The sequence below is a fragment of the Bidens hawaiensis genome, unplaced genomic scaffold, assembly GCF_021521415.1.
Source record: "Bidens hawaiensis isolate Kalapana, Puna unplaced genomic scaffold, B.hawaiensis_p1.1 tig00026183_1, whole genome shotgun sequence".
NCBI classification, from domain to species: Eukaryota; Viridiplantae; Streptophyta; class Magnoliopsida; order Asterales; family Asteraceae; genus Bidens; species Bidens hawaiensis.
In genome coordinates this window covers 114,917-140,713 of record NW_027505065.1, presented here as the reverse complement: position 1 = coordinate 140,713, position 25,797 = coordinate 114,917, and the positions used below count along the sequence as shown (strand labels likewise).

Genomic DNA, 25,797 nt, shown 5'->3' with positions numbered 1-25,797 from the left:
GAACTTACTAAGCGTAGCTGACTTTTAGTATGCACGCAGACAAATAGAATGAATGAGCTGGCTTCAGGGATGCGCATGGCATGGACTGGGTTAGCTGGCATCTAGAGAAGAAAGTTATGAAGTTATGATAAGAAAGATTTGAATGATTATGTAATATATGTTTGAAGTTTTAATTATTTCGCGAAAAGTTTTACATCACTCTAATATTTAGAACTATGTTATGAGTAAATCCAACGTTCAATATAGGGCACCAAGATCGGGGCCTTACATACATCATGACAGTTGGAACATGGGTCGTGTTCCATTTATAGTTCCAGGTCGATAGTGGATTAAGAAAAATAGTATTCCATGTGTAAAGTCTCTCCAGTGGATTACTTGTTAAATATGGAGAGTGTTTATTCCTGGGATATCTCAGGATCCGGTAGTTCGTTAGGGACAGAGAACGAGTCAGGAGCATGTTCAGCCGCGACTTATGTGTTGAAGCTCCATGGAGCTTCAACGGGTCTTCCGGTTAATTGATGAGAAGGTGGTGGGAACTAGAAGAAGTTTAACGTTCAGGTTATAGTACGACCAGGAGTGTGGACGAGAGTACTCAACGCCTCCGAGTGGGAGATTATTGAGTTCATAGGCATTGGCCAGGTTTATTATTTGAAGTGCAAAGAAGAGACAGGGGCGGGCGGGCCCAAGCCATCCCTGTTTAGATTTCTTGTTTAACAATTTATAAGCCCTAGTTCAATCTATTTATTTGCAACATCATGTATTCGTAATTACTTGTCACTCAATAAAAATATATCTAGTTGTCACTGTGGAAGTAGGCCAGTTTCAACCAAACCATGTAAAGTTCTCGTGTTTGTTTATTGCTTTCGTGTTTGTGTTCAGTGTCATATGTGCGTTATTCCTAACAAGAGTTTCTCAACACCAGGCAAACGATTTGTGCTTCGTAAATTTGGGCTCGAATTATAATTTATTCTTGGTTTCATCTACTAAATCATACGTCTATTCAAGGATCAAAATCATTTTGAATCGGACCCTACTTATTATACTAGAACTTTTATATCATTTTTTTTCTTTTCTTTAATTATTTAAAAAGAAAAAATAACATATTTTTATTGTGGGTATTTTATATTGGGATTAGGATCATGTGAAAAACCATTTTGAAATTGTGAACTTTAAGAATCATTTTGAACAACAAAAATAACTCTTTTAAAAAAAAACATAAAAAATTATACAACAAAAATAAAACCGGTTTAGCAAAAGTATTTTTATTTTATTTTTTATTCTGGGTTTAGAAAAAAAAATACCGGTTTAGCAAAATTATGCACATATGTATATATTTATTTTTTTAAATTTATACATGTTATTCTTTATACACATGTGTACAATTAAGATAAATGATAATGTACATATATGTACATTATGCAAATCGAGATTAAATAAAAAAATATACATATATATGTGTATAATTAGGGTTTTTTTTTATTTTTTTAATCATGTTGAAAAATAAAATTTTTGTTTTTTTACTTTTTAAAAGTTTTTACTTTTTTCTGTTTTATAATTCTTTTAAGTAGTTATTTTGTAACTCAAAATGGTTCTTAAAATTTTTAATTTCAAAAAGTTCTTTTACTATACTCACTCTCTTAGCTTGATTTGTTGCAAGCTAAATGTCGGTATCAACGTTTAGAATTTGGATTATGGCGGAATGTTAAAATTAATATTAGTGAGGTTTGTTATCATTTGTTAGTATGGCATTTGTAATCATTTGAGCTAGTGAATGCACTTTTTACATTCACAATATATCTATTTTATATGACAAAGAACTTAGAGGCTTAAATAATGTGTTCATAACAGGTGGTACCAAGATTAAAAACACATTTACGAATATGATGGATGAAAAAGCGAAATTAGAGACGATGGTGAAAAATATTATTATGGAAAAATTTGAACAACACATTCACAAAATTTTCTATGTAAAGAATGAGATATTTTAGTGATGAGAATGACTTAGGACCCAAACCATACATAAACTGGTAAAATGCTGGAAGAAGAGCACAGAAGAAAAAAAAAGAGACAACATTGGCTACTTTGAAATTTGAATTCAAATTCAAACAGAGATATTTTTTTCATAAAAATAAAAGACCTGGTTCACCAACTCACTTAATTTACCGGTTGTCAAATAATTATTTTATCAAATTTAATTTATTAGTTGCCACATAATTAACAACATTAATTTAGTGGTTGTTGATTACAAATTACAAATGTAATTGGTATAATTTTCTACTAAAGGTAGAATTTCCTACAAAAGGAAGCTCTATCTTTTAGGCGTTTAGTAATTTAGTTTTTAGTAAAGTTTCTTGAGTATTACTTTGTGTATTGCTCTTGTTTACGTTGTTATTACCTATGCTTTCCTTCAATAAAAAAGTGTTACGTGTCCCATTTACACATTAAAGTTGGCACACTTAATTCTTTTAAAAAGGTTTTGTATTCTTTTTGACGTCTACGGAACAAAAGAACTTCAAAAAAACGTTGTAGTGCATGAGTACACAATTACTCTTAAAATACCCTCTTAACTTTCTTTTTTGAAAGGCTAGCGCGTTCTTAACTACAACTACAATTAATCCAACAACGATATCTCTCGGATTATCACATTACGTCATGTCCTTTTCTTTAACGAATTCCATGGCAAATATCAAGACAATTATAGTGGCAACTTTACAGCGACAACGTACATCTAGATTTGGGGACCAAATACCATGGCTCACCCGGTCTTCCATCTTACACAAGACACCAAATATATATTCGATAATTAACGAAGATTCACACCCACCACTAGCGGTGTCAAAGAGAAATTGAACTTTGTATATTGACAATCAAACAAAATATCAAATTCATAGCGTAGGTCCACACCCCAAGAGTTGTAACTACTCATTTTAAATTGTACACAATGGCACCATGTCGTTTAGTTTAAGTTGGTGGATATTTTTACAATTACTCTTTTCTTTACATTAACCCGTTTAAATAATAAGGCTATTGTTGCGGTAACTTTACAGTGACAACATCTGGATTTGGTGACCAAGAACCATGATTCACCCGGCCTTCCATCATGCACAAGACACCAAATAAGATAACAAAGGTTTGCACCCACCACAAGTGGTGCCAAAGAGACATTCAACTTCTTATTTTAACAATCAACCAAAATATCAAATATTATAGTGTAGATCTATACCCAATAGTTGTAGCTACTTATATTAAAATCAGTTTTTGTTTTTATTAAGAGCGTTTTGAGCTAACCCAATACCCAAGTAAGTATTTCGGAGACATAATGTTGACCGTTTATATTGATTTTGGCGTTTCATATCTGACTTTCTCATAAACATCGTCAAGAAACAAACCCACCACGGTTGAAAACCCATTATGTGTCAACAATTACACAAACTTGTAATAAATATATATTATATATTTCTTAGTATGACCATTATTATTATTATTATTATTATTATTATTATATTAGATCAAAATAATTTAATTATACTTTATTATATATTAGTTTGATAATTGCTAAGAGCATTCTCATGCCATTCCTCATCATTGTCTCTATAATTACACTAAAAAAAACACTACATTTCTCTCTCCTGTTTAATTAAATAATATTTTTTTTATACATTTATCATTAGGTAGCGTTTGTTATGCAGTAATGACAGACGGAATGGAATGATTCATTACGTGGGAATGAAATAAGAGGTGTTTGGTTGCACAATGGAATGAAATCATTCATTACACATGGAATCACATTCCATCAAAACCATTCCTTCACACCCCCCTTCTTTTTTTTCATTCCATTCATCCTTCAACCTACTTTCTCAACAACACCATCATCTAACCACCGCCACCACCACTACCATAGCCACCACCATCATCTGACCACCACCGCCACCGTCACCACCACCACCTCCGTCGCCGCCACCGTCGCCGCCACCACCACCTGACCGTCACTGTCGCCATCACCACCTCCACCACCACCACCTTACCACCAAAGCTACCATCGCCACCATCGTCGCCATAACCACAGGAACCATTGTCACCGTCGCCACCCGACCATAACCGCCACCACCACTATCACTGCCTGGCCACCACCACTGTCATCACCACCCTACCACCTCCATCACTACTAATGCTACCATCGCTTGACCACCACCACCACAACCACCACCCTCGTGGCCTGACCGCCACCACCACCATTGTCGCCACCGCCGCCACTACCACCGTCGCCACCGCCACCGCCATTTTCATCTCCAGAGCTACCACCACCGTCACCATTTCAGTTTTTTTTTTTTTTAAATATATATATTTTGGGATAGGAATATTTTTATTATTTCTATTTCATTCCTAAAAATATTTTCGGATACCAAACAACATAAATTTATTATTCATTTCATTCCCATATGTTAACCAAACAAGACAAAGGAATGGTAATGATCCATTTCATTCCTTTTTCCATTCTATTCCTTCTCCCATTTCAGTCCCCCTTCATTCCATTTCTTTCAACCAAACATACCCTTACAGTTTTCTCTCTCCTCTACTCACAACTAATCCAACAAATATTAAAAAATAAATATGGGCAAACAATGTTCCCCAAATGTTTCCCTAAATTAACAAAAAAATCACTATATTTTTCTCTCCATCCTATAATTTACACTCATAACCACTCAAAACCTCACCCTATAATTTACATACTCTCCTCACATAAATTTAAGGGATGGGATGTGAATGCTCTAATAGACTATATAAACCTTACTAACTAGCTAATAAAGGGTTTCATATGGCTGTATAAAAGCAAGATATTAAATTAACATCACAACCTAATCACACATAAATAAAAATTTTGTATGCCTACTCTCTCCCAAAACTGGGTTCCTCTCAAAAACCCTAATCCGTCCTTAACTTTACATGTTAAAGGGAAACTCGACCAACCTGACAATCATATCTACATCCTTCTCGGCTGAGATTACTAATCACACTATTGTAACCGGTTAATAGGTTTAACATTTATTATGTTTTCTATTACTTGCATTATCAACAAAATTGATGTTAGTGAACAAGAAGACTCAACAATGATAAGCCAAAACTGAGACAGCGCACACTCACAGTTCCCCGAAACAAAACAAACACAAATGTCAAGACTGATGCCAATGTCTCAAAAGTAAATGACAAATAAACCTCTTTTGTGATTCGAATTGATACGATAGCATAATGTTAATTTTTCTCCCGACCCCCACCATCATAACTTTTAGTAATGTAAAGAAAACATATTCTTAAATGGGCGACGGAGGACACGTCCTTGTCCGATGACTAGGGTAGGGTCTAGCTAGTGGTTTTAAATCTCGTGATTGTCACTCGAATGAATATTCAATATAAACGTGTTTGGTGCTAATAAAAATATTAATTATGAGATGCCCACTTTTCTTTTTATGTTTCATTTTTCACACATGTCTTAACATGGTCTTCACTATAACCATTAATCCAACAATGGTAACATTTTATCAAGGTCTTTTTCTTTAATGAATACTCCATGCAAACCATAAGGCACCCGTTGCGGCAACTTGACTGCGGCCACTACATCTAAGTCCGGAGACCGGGCATCCATCACCAAGAACCTTGACTCACCCGAGCTTTCATCGTGCACGTAAGACACCAAATACCCGTCATCCTCCTCTAGACTTGAATATTCGGGATCTCTTGAAACAAAAAATGATTCACCTCCGAACCATTTATCTCCATAAATCCGACTAGCCACTGTGTTGTTGCCTCTTGATGTGGTAATGTCTAGCTTTGCCACTCCTATTGTCCTCATCATCCTTGATTTTATAGGCGTTCTCTCACAAATCGCTCCGTAAACATACCTGCATTATCGCGATTTCTTCTGTTTAATAAATAATAAGTATTAGTAATTGTAAGTAAAAGTGCTTACAATATTACCTATTCTTTTTGGCAATATAGGCTGGATTAATAACAGGAAACTCCATATTATCATTGGACAAAGTTTGCCTTGACACCACCCCTGTCTCAATGTGAATAGTCACTTTCTCCATGGATGCTTGGATAAGATCCACCCTATCGAAGAAGCGTTCCACCGGGGATATATTCGGTGCCACCAACACGACAACCTCGTTGCCATGTTCGTCGGTCTCATCCCACGCATTAACAGCATGAAATATATTGAACCCGGGCACATCAAACCACTTGATCTCGGACTCATCACTTGCATATCTTGGAAGAACACCAATTCTTGGAACTTTAGCTTTATCCACGCTTAAAAGGCTTCCGGTATGGATCAAATTCATCGGATGCGCACCGAGTTGAATATCACAAATAATGGCATACTTTTGAGTGATAGCCAAATCATGAGTTAGTGAGGGGTCCTTCATTGAGAAAATAGGGACATCTGTTTGCTTCTTCCCATTCTCATCGAACCGGAAGTAAGTGATATACGGATATGTCGCCCAATAACGAAACGCAAAGGCCTCTTTCGTGTCCGGATCCACCTTGGGGTGAGCCGTCATGTTCATAGAAAGCTTTCCTTTGAAATCATGCTGACCTAGGGTTATTATGTCACCATTTTCCTTCACTTTCAGCTCATATGGAAGATCGGACTCGCACAACGCGTACAAGCGGCCCCCGAAAAATGCTAGATTCGTGTTGGCAACACCAATGCCTTTGCCTATATCATATTGCCCCAACACAACTCTCGCGTAGAACAATGCTACTCGAGCAACAAAAGGACCGAAGCCTTTCATACCTCCGATAACATTCGGGACGATGAACGATCTAGCTTGGTTCTCAAACAGGTACTTGTTGGTTTTAACATACCGGCTGCAAAAACTGGCTCGGCCGCGAGAGATCCTAACGCAATGAACCATTCCATCCCCGTCAAGGTAGTGTTGTGGACCGTTCGGGATAAACTGCGGGTTCGGTCCGTTGCGGATGTACACGCCGTCCAGGCAAGGGGGGAGGGACCCGTAGATAACCTCGCACTCGGTTGGACACAGTTCGTCAACCGGTGCGAAGTTATCGGTGAGTGTGTAACATGGGTCGACTGAGGGGTGAAGTGGAGGATCAAGAAACTTGATGATAGCTTTATCAAGTGTGGTAAACACTTTATCAAGAAAATATGGTGAGTTTCTTGAACTGTTTGGAGGTGTAACCACTTCAAATGATCTTGTAATGTGTACTCCTTCATTGATTCCCATCACAGAAGCAGGTGAATGCTTGAACCTTTTGGTTGGAGAATGGGAGTGTGACAATGGAATATGTATGACTCTGGAAATTGTATTCATTCTAATGTCAATGGGACAGGAAAAAGACTGGCCGAATAATCGATATATATGTACAGAATCAGTGAATCACAGATTGATGGGATAATATTTTATATTTAGAATTCAAAAACACAGACCAAGACAAACTAGAATTATGCAAGTTGCATATGCTATATTTAAGATGTTGGAACTTATTATTTGGACTTCATCTTCTCAAACAATAGCGGTCAAATCAATCCACTCCTATGCTATTTAAATATTAAAGGAAAATATCACACGTTTTTTTAATTCACGTCTCTCTCTCATCCTTTTCACCGTTTCTTCATTTCACACGGTTTTTACCAAACAGATTGAACATGAAGCTATGCCCTTCCGATTCAACGATTCCATCTGCTTCTTTGTTCTTCAAACCAAGTTTCTTTTACCAAACATCTTATTTTGCTTATAAAACAAATCCTAATTTTCCACACGCATAAAGGCCGTGTGTACAAAAGTGGTTGTTTCAATCAAAATGGTTATAATCAATGAATAAATTAACAAAAACAACAATAATGAGTAAAATAACTTTGATTAAATTACAATTTTCTTCATTGACTAGAGGTTTGGTTGTTTACATCTGGACTGTCGATGTTTCACAAATCATGTCACTTTCGTCTATTTCACTAATCCCGTCTATATTTTTATTGTATTTTTAACTTTGAGTAAATTGGTTTTTTTATATTTTAATGTTATGTCAACGTATATTTTAATATTCCATTTTGTGACCTAATTCCCATTATACTGAAAGGGACGAAGTTGTGGATTTGTTGGTTGGGTTTATCCTGCAATGTGTCAAAGAGTTGTAATTATACTATGCCTTTTGAACTCAATTAGGTGAACAAAGTGCAAGAACAAAGGCTTGAAATAATGTTATTTCTTTTTCATGGTTGTTTTTTTAGTTTTGTTATGTATTCAATAATATGTAAAAGTCTTTGTTTATTTTACCCATATATCCAAATCTAATACAAGTATGTTAACACAATTTGTCAAACTTGTAATTATTTCAATATGCAAAATGTATGGCTGTTTTGATGATGATCCCAAATATCACAAACTTTTATGTAATTATGTCAATATACATGACTATCTCAAACTATTGCTCTGATATCAATTTGAAACACCCTAAAAATTTGAATTACATGTAATGCAATGGAATAAAACTTTATAGTTGTTCGTTTATATCATAAACATGTATATGAATATTCAAACATATCAAGGTTGAACTACTGGATTCTACCTGATCATTGGATAAACTACAATGCTCTAGCCACTTCTTATTCCTTTCTTAACTTCATACATGATAATTTGATGTTCATACAAAAGTTAGCCTCACGCTAAGTGAGTTCTAGCTTAACATAACAGTTATCATAAATGACAACATCTGACATGTCGAAACACAACATAACCTTTTCTTTTCTGTGTGGAAAGCAAGTCAATCAACGTATGATTATCGTGTATAATTGTTTTATTTAATGGTTTTATTTTTGCTATTTGTAACGGTTTATTTATAGTTTAAGCTTTGTATCGTAATTAACAAATAGTTTTGGGGTTTTGTTTGTGGGAAGATGAGATATTCTTGATTTTGGTTTGGGCTTGGCGTAGGTCAATAGGCTTTGTATGGAATTCCAAGATAAATTGCTTTATGTTCATGTTAGGGTTGGCTCCTAGTTTTGGTTGTTGTTTGCTTATGTACTAGTCGATTGCTAGTAACATATAAAATCATGTGCATTGAAGCATTCCACTTTGTTCATCGACAATAATCATCTTCTCGTAATTGTTCTTGAATCACTGCAATCTCTAGTTTCCTGATATAGATTGCATGTCTTCGATATCATTTTGTAATCAATTCGTTATTTGGGACTTATAGTTGGTATCAGAGCTTCATGAATCATTCGTGGATTGGGTTTTGTGAAGTCATCGTATCAAGATCAAGGGGCTATGGTATTGTTTCTCTTCTTGAAGATCTTCGAGGTTTTCTTGAAGAATTCTGGATATTTCAGAGATTTCGAATCTAGTTTGTTTTTGAGTTTGCCGTGTGTGAAGATCGTTGTGTTATTGAGAGATTTTGACTTGGTGTTCGTATTTTCTAGGTTGAATTGTTTGCATTTAATTATCAATTTGGTCTTCGCATTCTTGATTCTTGTGTTTAGTGAAGATCACGAAGAACTTCATCATCAGTAAATTCATCGGGTTCATACGAGGGTTTGCTAAAAAAAGATTTGGAAACACTATCTCAAAATTTGAAATATCACGAATTTCATATTTCTTGGGATATTGCTTGCTCATTAATTTTTCGAGCTCAAGGGTTCTTTGATTTGAAATCACAAAATAGAGATCTTGGGTTCAGTTCATGGATCAATTAGTTCTCGTGGTCTATTGCATTCTTGGTATTGAGGTTGTTCTTAAGATATCCAAGGTGTTCTCGGTAATCAAGTTTGTTTGTGAGTTCTATAGGTTCTCTTGATACACTGCCTATAGGGTTAAAGTGTTCACGAGGCTCAAGGCATTCCAGGGTTTTACTACTTTTAGCAGTGTATACAAATTTCATATTACTATTCACACCTTAAGCTTTGTTTACGGGTTCAATGGATATTAACAAAACCACTGCCTCTAATTCCAGTGTATACCAAAAGTTGAACACCATCATTTGACTACCACTCGCATTCCCTGTTAGCTTTCATTTAACGTGTTTGTTGAGTTGAAGAATAGATTTGAAAATCATGAGTAAATGAAAGATGAAAAGATATGGAGATACATTCTCATAGGTCCTTGTGAAGTCACCTACATTATGGATGACCAAGCTAAGACAGTTGCTTAAAGCATATTGAACAATAAACTAACAATGACTTTGAGAAAGTGGAAGAAGCTGAAAAGGCTCTAGCATGTTTGACCATCGCATTATCACAAATGTTTCACAACGATTTAGGGAGTTGACATCTGCTGAGGCTCTTTGGGAGGCCTTGATTGAAGTGTATGAAGTAAACAAGGATATGAAGGAAAGCCACAAAGACATGCTTAATAAAAAATTCAACATGTATACTTGTTCTTGGAGAATCTTTGGAGCATAAAATCCCGAGGTTCGTCATTTTTTTTTACTGAAATCAGAAATGCTAAAATTCGTTTGACTAAGATAGAAATCAACAAGAAGTTACTGAATGCTCTTTCAAGAAGTTGGGATATGAATGTGGCTATAATCAAGAAAACAAAAGATTTTACATGTTTTACTCTTTAAGATTTCATTTTAGTTATTAAATCATGTGAAATGGATCAAGCAATGGGCATTAAATCACACCATCATGTAAAATAATGCATGTATGGGAAAATCAAATTGTGCTTTTATTTCATACCAACCTATAGTAGTTTTTAAGGCCAAGAATTTTGTAAAGAAAGTTGGAAGTGATAACTGTTCTAAGCCCGTAGATAAGAAGGTTGGTTTTAACAAGTTCAAGTTGAGATGTTACAACTGTCAAAAGCCAGGTTACCTTTCTCGTGAATATACCAATTCTCAAGGAGAGAGAAACACTGAAAGGGCCCTTGTTCCTGTTGAGGTTAATAATTCAGTTGGGCCCTTAAATAATGACAATGTGAAGGCACACAACTCATTATTGGAACGATAATCTACATGCTTTTGATTTGATGAAGAATTTTGCTAAATCAAAGATTGAAAAAAGCCAAGCTATGGAGAAGCTGATCAACGAGAAACAAAAGATGGAGACTCACATTGCATCATGGTAACCATATTTCCATATTCTTGTGAGGTATGTTTTAATTTGTGTTCACAAGCGTGCATAGATAAAGTAGCAACTTAAAGATTACACAATGATAACTTCACATTTAGAAACATGACAAACTTTTCAAAGAAAAGATAGAAGCCCAAAAGAAAGATACCTCTAAAATGATTTAAGCAAAAGTGATGTGTATATCTAGATGCCAAGAAATGTATTAATGATTTAACAACTGACCTAGAACAATTTAAAACTAAATTTGAAAATGATGATTATAATTTTAAAGAAATTTAATGTTTCTAGCAAAGTGTTTGAATCAATGATTGAAAGTCAGTTAAAATGGAAATATACAAGGGGTGAGGGCAACTGTAGTGTTTGTTTTACAAAAAAAAGGTACGTGCATGCTCTTTTGTTTGCGATTAATAGACCACACACAGACATTTCCATCTGCAAACTATTTGTTTTTTTCGAAATCGTTTCATTAAAAAACGTTTACGTGAGCTCTTCTTGGTGCAGACTTGGTTCATCCACTTCTAATATCTTATAAGGTCTGCAGAGGGTTAAACACCACCACTTACCAACATCTACTGTTCACCACCATCACCACCCAGCATCCACCACCCCCTACCGCTGTAACATCTTGAAATTCTCACATTAAAGTTTAGGCCGAAAGTGTTAATTTTTGAAGTTGAAAGATTAAATGAAAATTCTGAAGTTTCAAGCTTATCACTCTACGCAACGGGGAAAATCATAGATCCATCGCGATACGCAATAGAATCTCACAAATCCCAATGATGGGCTGTGTCACGTTACCAATGGCCAAATCCATTACACCACCCGGATACGTGATGTCCATGTTAACTTACTGGAGACACGTGCCAAACCACACGTCAATACGTTGCACAATTATACAAGCCACGTGTCAGCACGTGACATACCTGAAAAAATTGTGACGTTGTGTATCGCGATGGCCGCCGACTTAGCTCCATGGCGATACGTGAAGGAAGCTAAAATTCGCCTATAAAAGGGGCCACGAGCATGAGCCATTCACATCCCAAAACACCTTCAAAATCACGCAGTTAGCCTAGGAATTCATGTCTGACTTCTCCGAACGATCTGTTGTCTCGAAGTATGAGCAATTTATCAAAGCTTAGAAGCTCTGCTATCTTTCCCAAACGTTTACTTATTCTATTATCTAAACTCCTACCAACCAGTTTCCGCTCTTTTTTGTTATTACCATCGATAAGGCAGGAACTACGTTTATGTTATTTTTAAATCATTTTATTATAGCTTTGACCTAGTCGACGCTATGGCCACTAACCTTGAAAAGACTATTATAATTATATAAAGATTGTTTATGCAAATAAATGATATTACTTCTAGAGGAAGTAATGTCAGTAAACGTATATTTTGACGAGCATGTAGTAACTAGAAGGGGGATATCACTAGTAGTGAGTTTTTTGCCCAAGGAAAAGTAATTCGTATAAATCGTAATCAATCACATGACCCGTTTATTTACCTGGAGAAACTCAATAACGTGGTAGAACCTATTAGGCTAAAACATGCTATCACAAACGTCATATAAATACAATTATATTTTATAAACGACTATAATGTCAACATTAAAAACTGTATCAAGGTTAAAGTTATAAACATACTAAAGGTCTGAAGCTAGATTATGTGAACTAGATATTCATATAAGCTTATTCTCGAACTATAGGTCCAGGGTAATGCACAATTCAGAAATCAGTAAGAGACGCTGATCAGAACAGGTGAATACGTTAAACTTTGACAAACTGACAAACATTTACTCGATGTGATAAACAGGTTGTTTGTCATAAAGAGTCACATAAATATTTGCATGAGATTTATGATCTCTAAAACGTTATAATACGAAATAGAAAATTAAAGCAATTTAGATCGAAACACATGTGTCTAGATCCAAACAAAACTGAAAAAGCAAGCACGCACAATAAGTTAGTCATAACAAGTTCTCCAACGGATTACTAGACTTGGAAAACCTTTAAATTGTGTGTGTGTAGGGTGGTGGTAAAAATCTTGGGAATGACATGCATTCCTGCTGAGCTTGTAGCAGAAAACTATATTACATTTAACGACTGTTATAAAATCTTTTAGTGTCAGTCAACGTTTCACCATCTCATCGCTGACGTATTTTTCCTCCACATTGTAGGTAATTAAGTGCAGTAACTGTAGCAAGGATTAGGAGCTGTGAAGTTATACACTTGCATTAAAAAGATGGCTCGAATTTGAATATTTAAAATTCTTGTAACATTATGAAACAACATTTTGTAAACCGAATACTCGGGTATTTAATTCCCAAGTAAGTTTTAATGTAAATTAATATTCTATAATTTAACGTCTTCTGTTAAAATAAATATGTAACTCTGATATAATTAGAAAATAGGTACCTACTGTTAGTCACACTTTTAGGCCCTAAGTTAGGATGTGACAAGTTGGTAGTATCAGAGTCATCGGTTTCAATGAATTAGGTATTAATAGAATAGTACCTAGACTTTAACCACTTGATTAATTAGTAGGGATAAGAAAATATTGGTAGTCTACCTATCCCTAAGTAAAATATGTGCAGATGTGTTATATAAATTACTTTGGGCATAGGCGCCGAGTAACGAGACGGTCAAACCCTGCACCTTTACCAGAAACGTCATATATGGCTAGCAACGATAGCTATTACACCAATTTTTTCAACCAAAATCAGCCGATAGTTACATTGCTACCATATGGAAGCCAAGCGGTATATCTTCATGGAAGCCAGCCAATGCCAGTAGAAATATCCAACAACACCCCTGAAAACATTCCTTAATATTACCCATCCGAAATCCCGCCATATCAACCATCTGAGGAGATGGAAGTTCAAAGAAGGTTTAAACAAGAACTCAGTTCAGAATCATCAAGTTGGATGAACTGTCATTCAGACCAGAGTAAATGGCACTTTGGATCACCGTCGCCAAATTACCAAGATCCACAATCAGAAGCAGGACCAAGCAGAAAACCTAAAATGAGGGTTGCCATGCCTCATCATTCCAAATGCCAACTAGTTACCAAGCTCCATAATTCTTTGGATCACGTACTCCGCTTCGGCGGTTGAAGTAGAGACCGTTGTCTGCTTCTTACATTGGCAAGAAACAAGCCGGTTTCCTAAGAATTTACATCCTGTCGTGGTAGATTTGAAGTTGATCTTGCATCCTCCATAGTCAGAATCTGTATAAGTCGTAAGTTCAAAACTCTTATCATTGGTACCATAACCCGATGTCAGGTTTACCCCTCAAATAATGAAAAATACGCTTAACAGGTTCCAGATGAGTCACTCGGGGACTCGATTAATACCTGGCACACAAACAAACAGAAAACATCATATCAGAATGAGACGCAGTTAAGTACATTAAAAAACCAATTATAGCTTAATAGAGGGTCGGATCAACGGTGTCCTCCAATTAGTCCGGTGACAAATTGTGGCCCACGAGAAGAGGCGTTGAGGGGAATTTACCAGCAGTAATCTTGAATCAGCTCAAGACGTCGTTCACATACTTGGTTTGATGAATGAATATTCCAGAATCATACTGGAGAACCTGCAACCCTAAAAAGAAATTCATCTCTCCCATGGAACTCATCTCGAACATACTCTGCATTGTCTTCTCAAAGTCCTTACAAAGCATGTTATTTGTCGAGCCAAAAATTATATCATCAACGTAAACATGGACAAGGAGGAGATCATCATTCACGGTGTAACACCCCAAACCGGAACAGGCTAGCGTGTCACCATTAAAGATATCATAAACCAAACACGATCCATTTAAAAGTAAGAAACAAAATCCAAGGACAACCAACAAGTTAAAAACAACCAAAAGAAATTCTTAAGTCAAATTTTATTAAATAAAATGAACGAAATAAATAAAAGTCTTTTATTCCCGAACTTCATTTTACTCTCATCACTGATTTCCCTGATTCACCGGATTACCTGTGAACAAATAAGAAAACACAGACAAAGAAAACACGGCTGAGCCAAAAATTGCCCAGCAACGGATAGAACAATAGTACATGTAAAGACGAACTTACGAAAAAGCAACAAAAATAAATCTAACACTAGACCATAATTGAACTAACTGAAACGAATACATATACTAAATATAATACTAATACGAATACCGATATAACCCAATATACTAAATAACAGAATCGAATATAAAACAATAAAAATAAACATATACAGAAACAGATGCAGAAACAGTTATCAAACTACACGACATTAATATATCCATAAAATAAGTCGTGTACATAAACACCCAGAGCCAGAAACAGAGGGGTACACAGTTAGCTAATCTATGCACCAATGAGATGGTACGTGTGGCGTACACGCATTATTCCATCCCCCAGAAATCAGAAGTCAGAAATCAGAACAGAACTAGGATCGATCCATACGCCCCTAAGTGGCCCTAATACTTCACAAGTACTAGTTAGAGACGCCGTGAACTTTAATTACGCACTGTCACGACAAGTGCCATGCCGTTGACGCCCCAACGACAAGTCAGAAAATGCTCGGGTAACAGAGTACTAAAACTAAAAACATATAACTAAAATATATTATATAAAATAACTGAACTCAAAATATAACCGACGCGTAACGAATACAAATTAAGTAATAGAGTCAATACTAAGAGTAAACGAAATCGGAAACCGTACTACGAAGTAACAGAATATAATTTATACTATGAGTGACAGAAATCAGAAACCGTACTACGAAGTAACAGAATATAATTTATACTATGAGTGACAGAAATCAGAAACCGTGTTATGAAGTAACAAGAAACAGAATCCGTACCTTATAAATGTAGATTCATATTTTCGAAACTCTAACGTAGTTCTTGAATATTTCGATATCCTAAAGATATGTTGATCAAAGTCAGTATATTGAATTGACTTGGAGGCCATGTCAGTTTTCTTGTGACGCTCGCTTGATTTCTTTTCAACTATTAAGTCAAAGTTCATTGTCTTTATGTAAATCATTGTCTTACAAAATAGCACTTCTTTTAAACCATCATTTGCATTCATAAGGAACTAATTTAAAACTATTAGAATTTACTACTGACTTGTGGTGGCAGGTTTGCAACAAGAATTAATGAAACCAACAACATAACTTCAAATATTAATTATACAACTTAGTTTAGAAAATTCGATTTACCTATATTATAATAATAAAACTGTGCCATATTTTTCTATCTTTGATTTATAAAACTTTAGTTGTTGATGTTCTAAAACAAAATCTATAGTTCATACACAGTGCCTTTAAATAAACACGTATGAGTAAACAAAGGCTAACCCTTCTTTACTTTGTGTTTGGAAAATTTTGGAATCATCTTTTCCCCTTAACCATAAAACACATTGGATGTTAACCCATACCCATGAATCGAGCAATACTAAATCTGTTTACATGAACTGACCAACGGATAGATACGTTACCTTGAACGAACGGAAAACAATAACAAAAGTTTATTTGTCGACAAGCACTCGAGTAGCAGTGGTGGTGGTGACGGCTAGCTCCGACAACTTGACGATGATGACAACGGACACATATTCGACAGTGGAGATGGTGGTATAGTTTTCGGCAAATTCACGGGGCGGTCGCGGTGGGTGTTGGCGGTAGAGAAAAGGTTAAGATTTAAGGTTTTTGGATCAATGAATATTGTTGGAAGATTATCGTATATATATATATATATATATATATATATATATATATATATATATATATATATATATATATATATATATATATATTAAACTAGTTTGAAACAAAAATCAAATCCCGATATATTCGTATTGTTTGTTGTTGAGTCGATCACGTCGTCGAAAAAGTCGGGAAGAAGAAGATTGTATGGTTTTCAAATTTTCTTTCATTAATTGGCAAGAATAGCCCTTCATTTATCATTACTTTTACTTTCATTATTATTATTTTTATTAAATCATGGTTATTATTTTTATTAAATCATGGTTATTCATTTATTAACGTTTTATCGGTTTATCAATATTCCAACAATCGACATTTATTATTTTATTGTTTCGAATTTTCGGCATATAACACACAGTCTTGTAAAAGAGAGTACAATCCACAGTCCATTTCTTGAAATCACTATCAATTAGATGATCAACCAACGTACTATACGAAGCTCTCGGGGCTTGGTAAAGAACATATAGATCCTTGTTTAAATGGTAAACACGCTCAGGATAGTCATAATCTTCAAATCAGGAGGTTGCTTCACATACACCTCTTCATGAATTTCCCCGTTCAAGAACGCACTCATAACGTCCATTTGATAAACTTTGAACTTCTTGAATGCTACACAGGCTAAAAAGATACGTATAGCCTCCTATAGAGCAACCGGAGCATATACTTCGGTGTAATCTATGGCTTCTTGTTGATTAAAACCTTGGATGACTACTCGTGCCTTATTTCTTAAAATTACCCCACGATCATCCTTTTTTACATTTAAATACCCATTTTGTCAGGATCACCTTCTTCACCTGAGCCGTTTTATCAGTTAGATCCCACGCATCTAGTCGAAAAAACTGTTGCAACTCCTCTTGCATTGCCTCTACCCATGAAGGTTCTTGAAGTGCCATAGACACACTCGTTGGTTCAATTTGGGATTGAAAGCAAGTGTACTCGGTGATACTCATGATTTCCGATACGTACATAGAAACATCCACATATAATACGTTATCATCACATACGTTAGCAACTTGACGTCGCATATAAATCCCCTCATTCACATCACCAATAATGTTTTTCTGAGGATGATAAGAATGAATCCTAAGAGTTGGATTCTCAGGAACTTCAACAATGTCTTGAGATTGGTGACGTTTTCTTCAGCCGATTCATCATTCAACTGTTGGGAATAATCTTCAATTTGTATCTCAGAAACATCATGAGATTCACCCAATGGTGCGGAGGAAGAATCTTCAAAGTCGGCATCATCAGATGAAATTGAAACATCATTTGACACTTAAGGTTGATCGGGTACAACGAGATCTTCATGAATAGAAGATCTTTATTTAAATATGATTTCCTTCTTCAAGATAAGCACGAATCAAATCTTCTTGTTGTACATCAACCGAGGGAGTGAAAGAATCGAATAGACTCTCAAAATCAAACATCAAATCAGGTCCTTGCCGGCAGGTGGTGTGGTGTACCTTTGACAATCAACATGGCACCACTCTTAAGCACACCCAAAAGAAAAATTAAATACACGTTTCTTAGGTGACGCATACTTAAGAAAGTACCCATCTATCGCTTTTTCTTCAAATTTACCCGCATCTTTATTCAACATTATGCAAGGACACCCAAATGATTCGAGAAATTGAAAGTTTGGCATACGGTTATTAAGCAACTCATAACTTTTCTTCTTTAGCTTCTTCACCGAGATAATTCGTTTCAAAGTATGACAGGCAATATACACATCTTCGTTCCAGAAACAAGAAGCTTTGAATCTACTAACATAGTTCTAATCGCCTCAATTATGGTTTAATTCTTCCTTTCAGCAACACCATTCTGCTGTGGCACGTATGGGGCACTGTATTCGTGATGAATACCATTTTGCATACAGAAAATTCCATCATGCTATTCATAAAATCCGTGTTGTTATCACTTCGGATTCATATCACTGTTAATTTATAAAGTGATTCAATCTTGGTGATCAAATTTTGCACTAGGATGGGTGTTTTATCCTTCTTGCTCATAAATAACACCGATGAAAATCGAGAATAGTCATCTATAACGAATAAACAATAAAAATCTCCAACAATTATCTCTCTATTCACAGGACCAAACAAATCCATGTGTAGACGTTCTAAAGGAGTATCAATTGAGTTGTTCATCTTCAATGGATGTGACTTCTTCTTTTGTTTTCCTTTCTTGCACGCAACACAGTGATCGGCTATCTTGAAATTCTTCAAAGAAACACCATCCACAAAATCAATTGCCATCAAATGATTCATCTTTCGAATGTGGATATGACCCATCCTTCGATGCCAAAGGATCGTGTCGTTCTCAATTGCTTTTAAAATAAAACATGTTGTTGTCGATAAGGAAGAATTCGTCCTAGCATGTCAAGCACATAATTACCATTCGATCGAAGTGATCGCATGATAACCATGTCTTCCAGAATAACAAATCCCAGTTTGAGAATTACACATTCCTTATTAGTGAATAAGGTAGTATACTTTTTCTCACAGATCTGTGAGACACTCAACATATTATCATCTACCTTGTCACAATAATTAACCTTCTCGAATGTAATTCTACCATTCAAGACTTCACCCTCTTTTGTAATCAAACCGCCTTGATTACCTGCAAAGGCAACATATCCCCCTTAAATATCTTTTACATTAGAAAGCAAATTAAGATTGTCGGTTATGTACCGAGAACATCCACTATCCATAATCCATTTGCCTACTGAAATAGTCATGGATGAACTCTGCACAAGTAAGTAAACGGTTAGTTCAAAAAGGCTGCACAAGCCTCAGTTTCACATTTTTACAAAGGCTGCACAAGTAAGTAAATGTTTACTTACTCTACACAAGTTAGTAAACGGTTAGTCTAGATTCACATTTTTTAGCAACATGAACTCATTCACCACATGAGAAACAAGTTCTCATATCCACAAACACTTGTCATGAATTAAAAGTGACATGTGAATCCTCAGGTTGAAAAGTCACAACCTTTACATCAACATTACCCATCTTGTTTGCATGTTTATTTTTATAAAAATCAAGATTTGAACACTCAGAAAAGCTTTTAAGTGAGTCCAATACAAATGATTTCATAAATCTAATGGGTTTCAAAAGACTTGATTTAACTTTCATTTGGGACAAGTTCACCAATTTTGATTTTTCAAAAGCGTTTCAAGTTCAGTCAAGCTTGATGTCTCATCATTAAGCACACTTTCAACTAGTTCAGGTTTGATCAAACTCAAGGGAATAACTCTATCATCAAACACTTGATTTAACCCTTGACTTTTTAAATCCTACCAGGTTTTACTTTATCACACCTCCTGTTTCAGTCAAAAATTAACAAAGTAACTTTTGATCAAATTAGTACGTGAGGTAGAGTGCTTGAACGAAAACAAAGTGAACACAATGATTTGATTTCGAGGGAAAAATCCCTTGATTGTGAGAATCTCCGGCACAAAAAGCCCCCGGACGGTGAAAACTATCACCGTCTATTTTATTAATAACAAAAAAGGTGGTTACAAGTGGTGGAGCTGATAATAGATCGTATACTAAGTGTTACAATGAGTGTTGGTAGCTAGGTATGTGAAGTGTGTGTTCTAAATGATTTTATCAGCTCGTTTAAATAAACAAAGTAGTACAACTGAAATTCCGAATAATCTGGATACCCTAGACTAAGTCTTCCATGATCCGTTGCTGCCCACGTTTGAGTTGACGAAGTTTAAATAATATCCGTTGCAAATCCATGTTCTTATAATCACATTAATCACGTGGTCTTATCTGCAAAACAAACATAATAATATAGGACAGTTGAATTAGTCAAATATCATCCTCAGAATATTCGCGTCGGCAGGATAGCTCGGAATCTTTGAATCATAGTCAATGCTGAGGGTAAAAAATCTGCACCCAACAATTGCCACAATTTTTACAGTTAGCGCGTGACAGCTGTAAAAATTTCAAATTTCAAAAATAATAATATCTCCTACTACTTGAAAGGATGTGCATGCGGATTGAGGAAAAATTATAACCGTCCTTCTAGGTTTTAATTAACCCTTAAATCTAAAACTAGCCGTCACTACATGGTCCCCAAAGTGTCTGGTAACGACCATGATTGGAAGAAGAAATTCTTCTTTGTGCGTCGCGACTCGATTCCTGATGGAGTAAACTTGCCGGTTAAATGGGTTCACAAGGGTAGGAAATCCTTAGGATAGAATTTCTTTTTGCAAACAGTTTGTATTAATACACCTTCTTTTTTGCAGTTGTGTTTGAGGATTTGGTGAGGTATAGGAAAGATACGAATCGAAGGCTCAAGGCGTTGTTAAAATTCCGGCACAAGAAAGGGAATTTCAATTTGAAGAGGAAGTAGGGGAAACTAGCACGACTGCCGCGAAATCTGCTGAAAGTATGTTTAATGGTAAGTATCTTGGGTATTTCATGAGTTTCTCAGGATTTTGCCTTCTTGAAAGTAACTTGATAAATTATTTCACAGAGATGCCAAAACCAAAATCTTCCTATAGCTTGATCGATTTGGACGACTTTATTGAAGACAAGACTGTGGTGAAGCAAGAGCACTCCAAGACTCCTTCCACAAAGCCGAGGATTCCTACTACTCGCCAAAAGAGCGCCGCTCAAAATAAAAGGAAAGCCAGCACTTCAACCGAGACCGAGCCCTTTACTGGTATGACTACTGCAGAAATTGGGGAGAAATTGCAAGCTCTTGCCAATCTTCTCGGAACAGTAAGTTTCTTTGTATATCCTGAAAATAATATCCTGCAAAAGTTTATGTTAACCTGAGGATAACAGGGAATTGAGGATTACCAACAAAGGCTCCAAGATGATGCTGAGGTGGCTCTGAAGGAAACTGAAGGCAAGATTGCAGAGCTCCAACATGCGGTAGACACAGGGATCAAGCTTCACAAAAAGAAGGAAAAAGAGATTGTGGATCTTAAAGTTTCTTTTGAGATGGAGAAGGCCGAACTCATTGATGACTCCAAGAAGTCTGCAGTCACAAGCATCTTGGAGTCAATGCTCATGATGTCAGAGGAGGTAAAGTCAAAGGGCTACGTGATGGATTCTTGGAATCCTGCAGCTTAGGCAAAGAAGTTGATGCTGAGGGGTGAGAAGGTGGAAGAGACTGAGGTTCCAAGTACTTCAGACGCGACGAAGGAGACAGGTGCGAACGAGGCGGCTGAAGCGGAGAAGAAGGAGGGTGATTAGGTGGAAGGTGACAAGGTTTGAACCTATCGTTCAGGTTGTTTTGATGTGTTTCTGATGGTTGTTTTGAACAATTTTTATTTTGATTGTGTAAGGATAATATAACATGCTTAGGACAATAGTTTGGGTGGAGGGATCCTGGTTCAGGACGAAGCCCAAACTAACTTTAATCTCCTGTTTTTGAACAATATGACGGTTCGGGTGGATGAGCTATGTTTTGAGCGAAACCTGAATCATCTTTTCCTTCATTATGATATTAGTATAATAAATGTTTATGACTTATATTGGTATTGTTTCTCTGTTTCTGTTATTAGAGAAAAAATTAAGTTTATTAGGAATGAAATTCTTTAGTAATAACTTAAGTTTAACACAATAAACCAATACCAAGTCAAAAAATTCATCTTATAAATAAGACAAGTAATTTAGAATATTCATAAACAAGAAGTCATACCAGAATCACATAGCAACTAACTCTGATAATGTATAGACTACTTCAACCTAACTTTCCAGAATGTTCCTCCAATTCTAGGGATACACAGATAGACCTGCAATATTAACATTATCCTGAAAATAATTTCAAAAATTCTGGCGACAAGGCCTAAATAAACTGGCGACAAGGCCTAAAAAAACTGGTGACAAGGCCCTTAGGAGAGGTGAAAACCCCTTAATCAATAAGAATAAACTGGCGACAAGGACCTTAGAAGAGGCGAAAACCCCTTAAACCTAAAAAGAGGAGAAACCCCTTAAATCTTAGGAATAAACTGGCGACGAGTCCCTTAGTGATGGTACGTCTACCATTAACTTTAGATTCAAACCAATAGCTGAGGATAGTGAGGTAACAAGTATTATATTTCATGTGTTGGTCCCGCCTCTCAAACTATGGCTGAATAAATATGCGCTACGGGCGATCTTAAGAAGAGGTGAAAACCACTTAAATCTTAGAAGTTATCAAATAATACCTTATCTGGCGACAAGGCCCAAAGATACTAGAGACAAGGCCCAAAGAAATTGGCGACAAGGCCCAAATTAACTGGCGACAAGGCCCAAATTAACTTCATTCCATGAGAGAATACCTCATATCCTCAGGCTACAAAACAGTCAACTCTAACTGAGGGGTGGGTGTTAGCCTTGCTAACACCCCTCCGATGCTTAAGTCAGTATCTTGATTGAAGAATAATAATATTGAAAATGAATAAAAATATAAATTCGAATACACACCTTAGCTGCTTAATATAACATTTATCCTCGGGATAGAAGTCTTACATAAAATATTTTTTGAGGTGTATAGCATTCCAAGCTCTTGGTAGCAAGTCACCATCCAAAGTAGACAATCTGTACGCCCCCTTTCCTGCTCCTGAGTCAATCAAGTAAGGACCTTCCCACTTTGGTGCAAGCTTTCCATCCGTAGGATTTGTAGTATTCTGAAAAGCTTTTCGGAGAACCAAATCCCATTCTTGAAATCTTTGAACTCTGATATTCTTGTTGTAGGACTTTGCTATCTTCTGCTGATAATATGCATTCTGATCTTTGCTAAATCCCTGAGTTCTTCTACTGCATCCAGATCTTCAAGTAGACTTTGAGTATTATCTTCGAGATTTTGATGACTGACTCTAGCTATAGGGATAACCATCTCTGTAGGGATAACTGCTTCATCTCCAAATACTAATGAGAAAGGGGTCTGACCAGTAGCATTCTTTGAAGTGCTCCTATCTGCCCAAAGAACAAAAGGTAGTTCCTTGGCCCACTTTCCTTTCTTAGACCCCAACTTTTTCTTCAGGTTATTGATGATAATCTTGTTGCTTGATTCGGCCTGTCCATTAGCCTGAGGATGGACAGGTGTTGAAGTGATCATCTTGATTCCCCAGCTGGCACAGAAGTTAGTTGTTCTCTTGCCGATGAATTGTGAGCCATTGTCGCACACTATCTCTGCCGGGATACCAAATCTTGTCAGGATATTGCGCTTGATGAATCAGATAACTTCTTTCTCTCTGACTTGAACAAAAGCTTCCGCTTCGATCCATTTTGAGAAATAATCTGTCATAGCCAGCATAAAGACTTTTCCTCCTGGAGCTCTCGGTAGTTTCCCCACAATATCCATTCCCCACTTCATGATAGGCCAAGAGGATATAACAAGATACAATGGTTCTGCTGGTTAGTGCAAAATGTTGCTATGTCTCTTTCATGCATCACATTTTTGAGAATAATTCATAGAATCCATCTTCATCATTGGACAGAAGTATTCTGTCCTCAGGATTTTGGAGAATAGTGCTCTGCCCCCAGTGTGATTCCCATAATCTCCTTCATGAATATCCTGAAGAACTTCTTGAGCCTCTGCCTTCTCCAAGCACCTAAGATATGGTCCTGCAAAAGATTTTCTGTATAATATATCATTCATTATAGTATATGGGATTACCTTTGTGCGAAAATTTCTTGGATTTTCATCCTTGGGGATAAATCCATCCTGAATATATCTCCTAATCGGGGTAGTCCAAGAATCTTCATTAACTTCAGGATTTTTGACTCCCATATCTTCATCATCTTCTGATATTTCATTGACACCTTGCTCTTTTATTGCTGGACTCAGGATATGTATGATAGGAATATTGACACCTTCTGGTATCCTAAAGGATGAAGCTAAATATGCTAGGGCATCTACTTCAACATTCTCTTCTCTAGGTACCTGTGAAATATCAAACATTTCGAAACACTTTGCTAGTTTTTTGACCAGCTCTAGATATTTCATTAGTTTTTCTCCCCTAACAGTATACGAACCATTAAAATGATTAGTTAATAATAATGAATCAACATGTACTTGAATAAACCTGATTTTCATGTCGATTGCTAATTGTAATCCTGCTATCAAAGCTTCATATTCTGCCTCATTATTTGTGGCTTGAAGTCCGCAGGATATGGATTGAGGTATAATGTCCCCCTGTGGTGATTTCAGCAGGATCCCGAGGCATGTTCCTCTAACATTTGAAGCACCATCAGTGTATAGAGTCCACTTATCTTTGGTTTCTTTAAGTTGTTGGACTTCCAAGTCTACCTTTTCTTTAAGTTCACTGGTGAAATCAGCCACAAAATCTGTTAATGCCTGGGATTTGATGGCAGTCCTAGGTTCATGTGTTATATCATATGCACTTAGCTTCACAGCCCATTTTTCCATCCTACTGACATTTCTGGTTTTCTCAAAACAGACGTAATAGGGTAATTAGTTTTAACACATATAGGGTGAGTTTCAAAATAGTGTCTAAGTTTAGTAGATGCCATAATAAGTGCTAAAATTAATTTCTCAAGATAAGAATACTTGGTTTCAGCATCCAAAAAACTTTTACTTACATAATATATGAGATGTTGTTGACCTTCGAGATCCTTAGCCAAAACTGCACTTACAGCATTATTTGATACAGCTAGAATAGAGATAGAGGTTCACCTTCCTTGAGTTTTACCAGTAGAGGGGCAGAAGAAAGATAAGCTTTTAAGGATGTTAAAGCTTTCTCATGTTTACTGGTCCACTCTAACTTCTTGTTTTTCCTCAAGATATCATAAAATTCTTTACACTTTTCTGAGGATTTGGATATGAATATGTTGAGCGCCGCTATCCTGCCACTTAGCCTTTGAACATCCTTGACTGATGCTAGGGATTTCAGATTTAGGATAGCTTGTATCTGCTCCGGACTCGCCTCTATCCCCCTTTTGGTGACCATGTATCCTAAGAATTTGCCAGCCTTTACTCCGAAATGGCACTT

The 25,797-nt window shown here is 36.2% G+C and overlaps 1 pseudogene across 1 annotated transcript; it reads right to left on the bottom strand.

Annotated features, from left to right (window-relative positions):
• Positions 1-5,493: 5,493 nt before the first annotated feature.
• Positions 5,494-7,331, bottom strand: LOC143610408 (putative carotenoid cleavage dioxygenase 4, chloroplastic pseudogene; annotated as a pseudogene). The gene is made up of 2 exons (XR_013149582.1): positions 5,974-7,331; positions 5,494-5,897 (listed from the first exon to the last, which is right to left on the bottom strand). The product of XR_013149582.1 is annotated as a putative carotenoid cleavage dioxygenase 4, chloroplastic pseudogene (transcript).
• Positions 7,332-25,797: the final 18,466 nt, after the last annotated feature.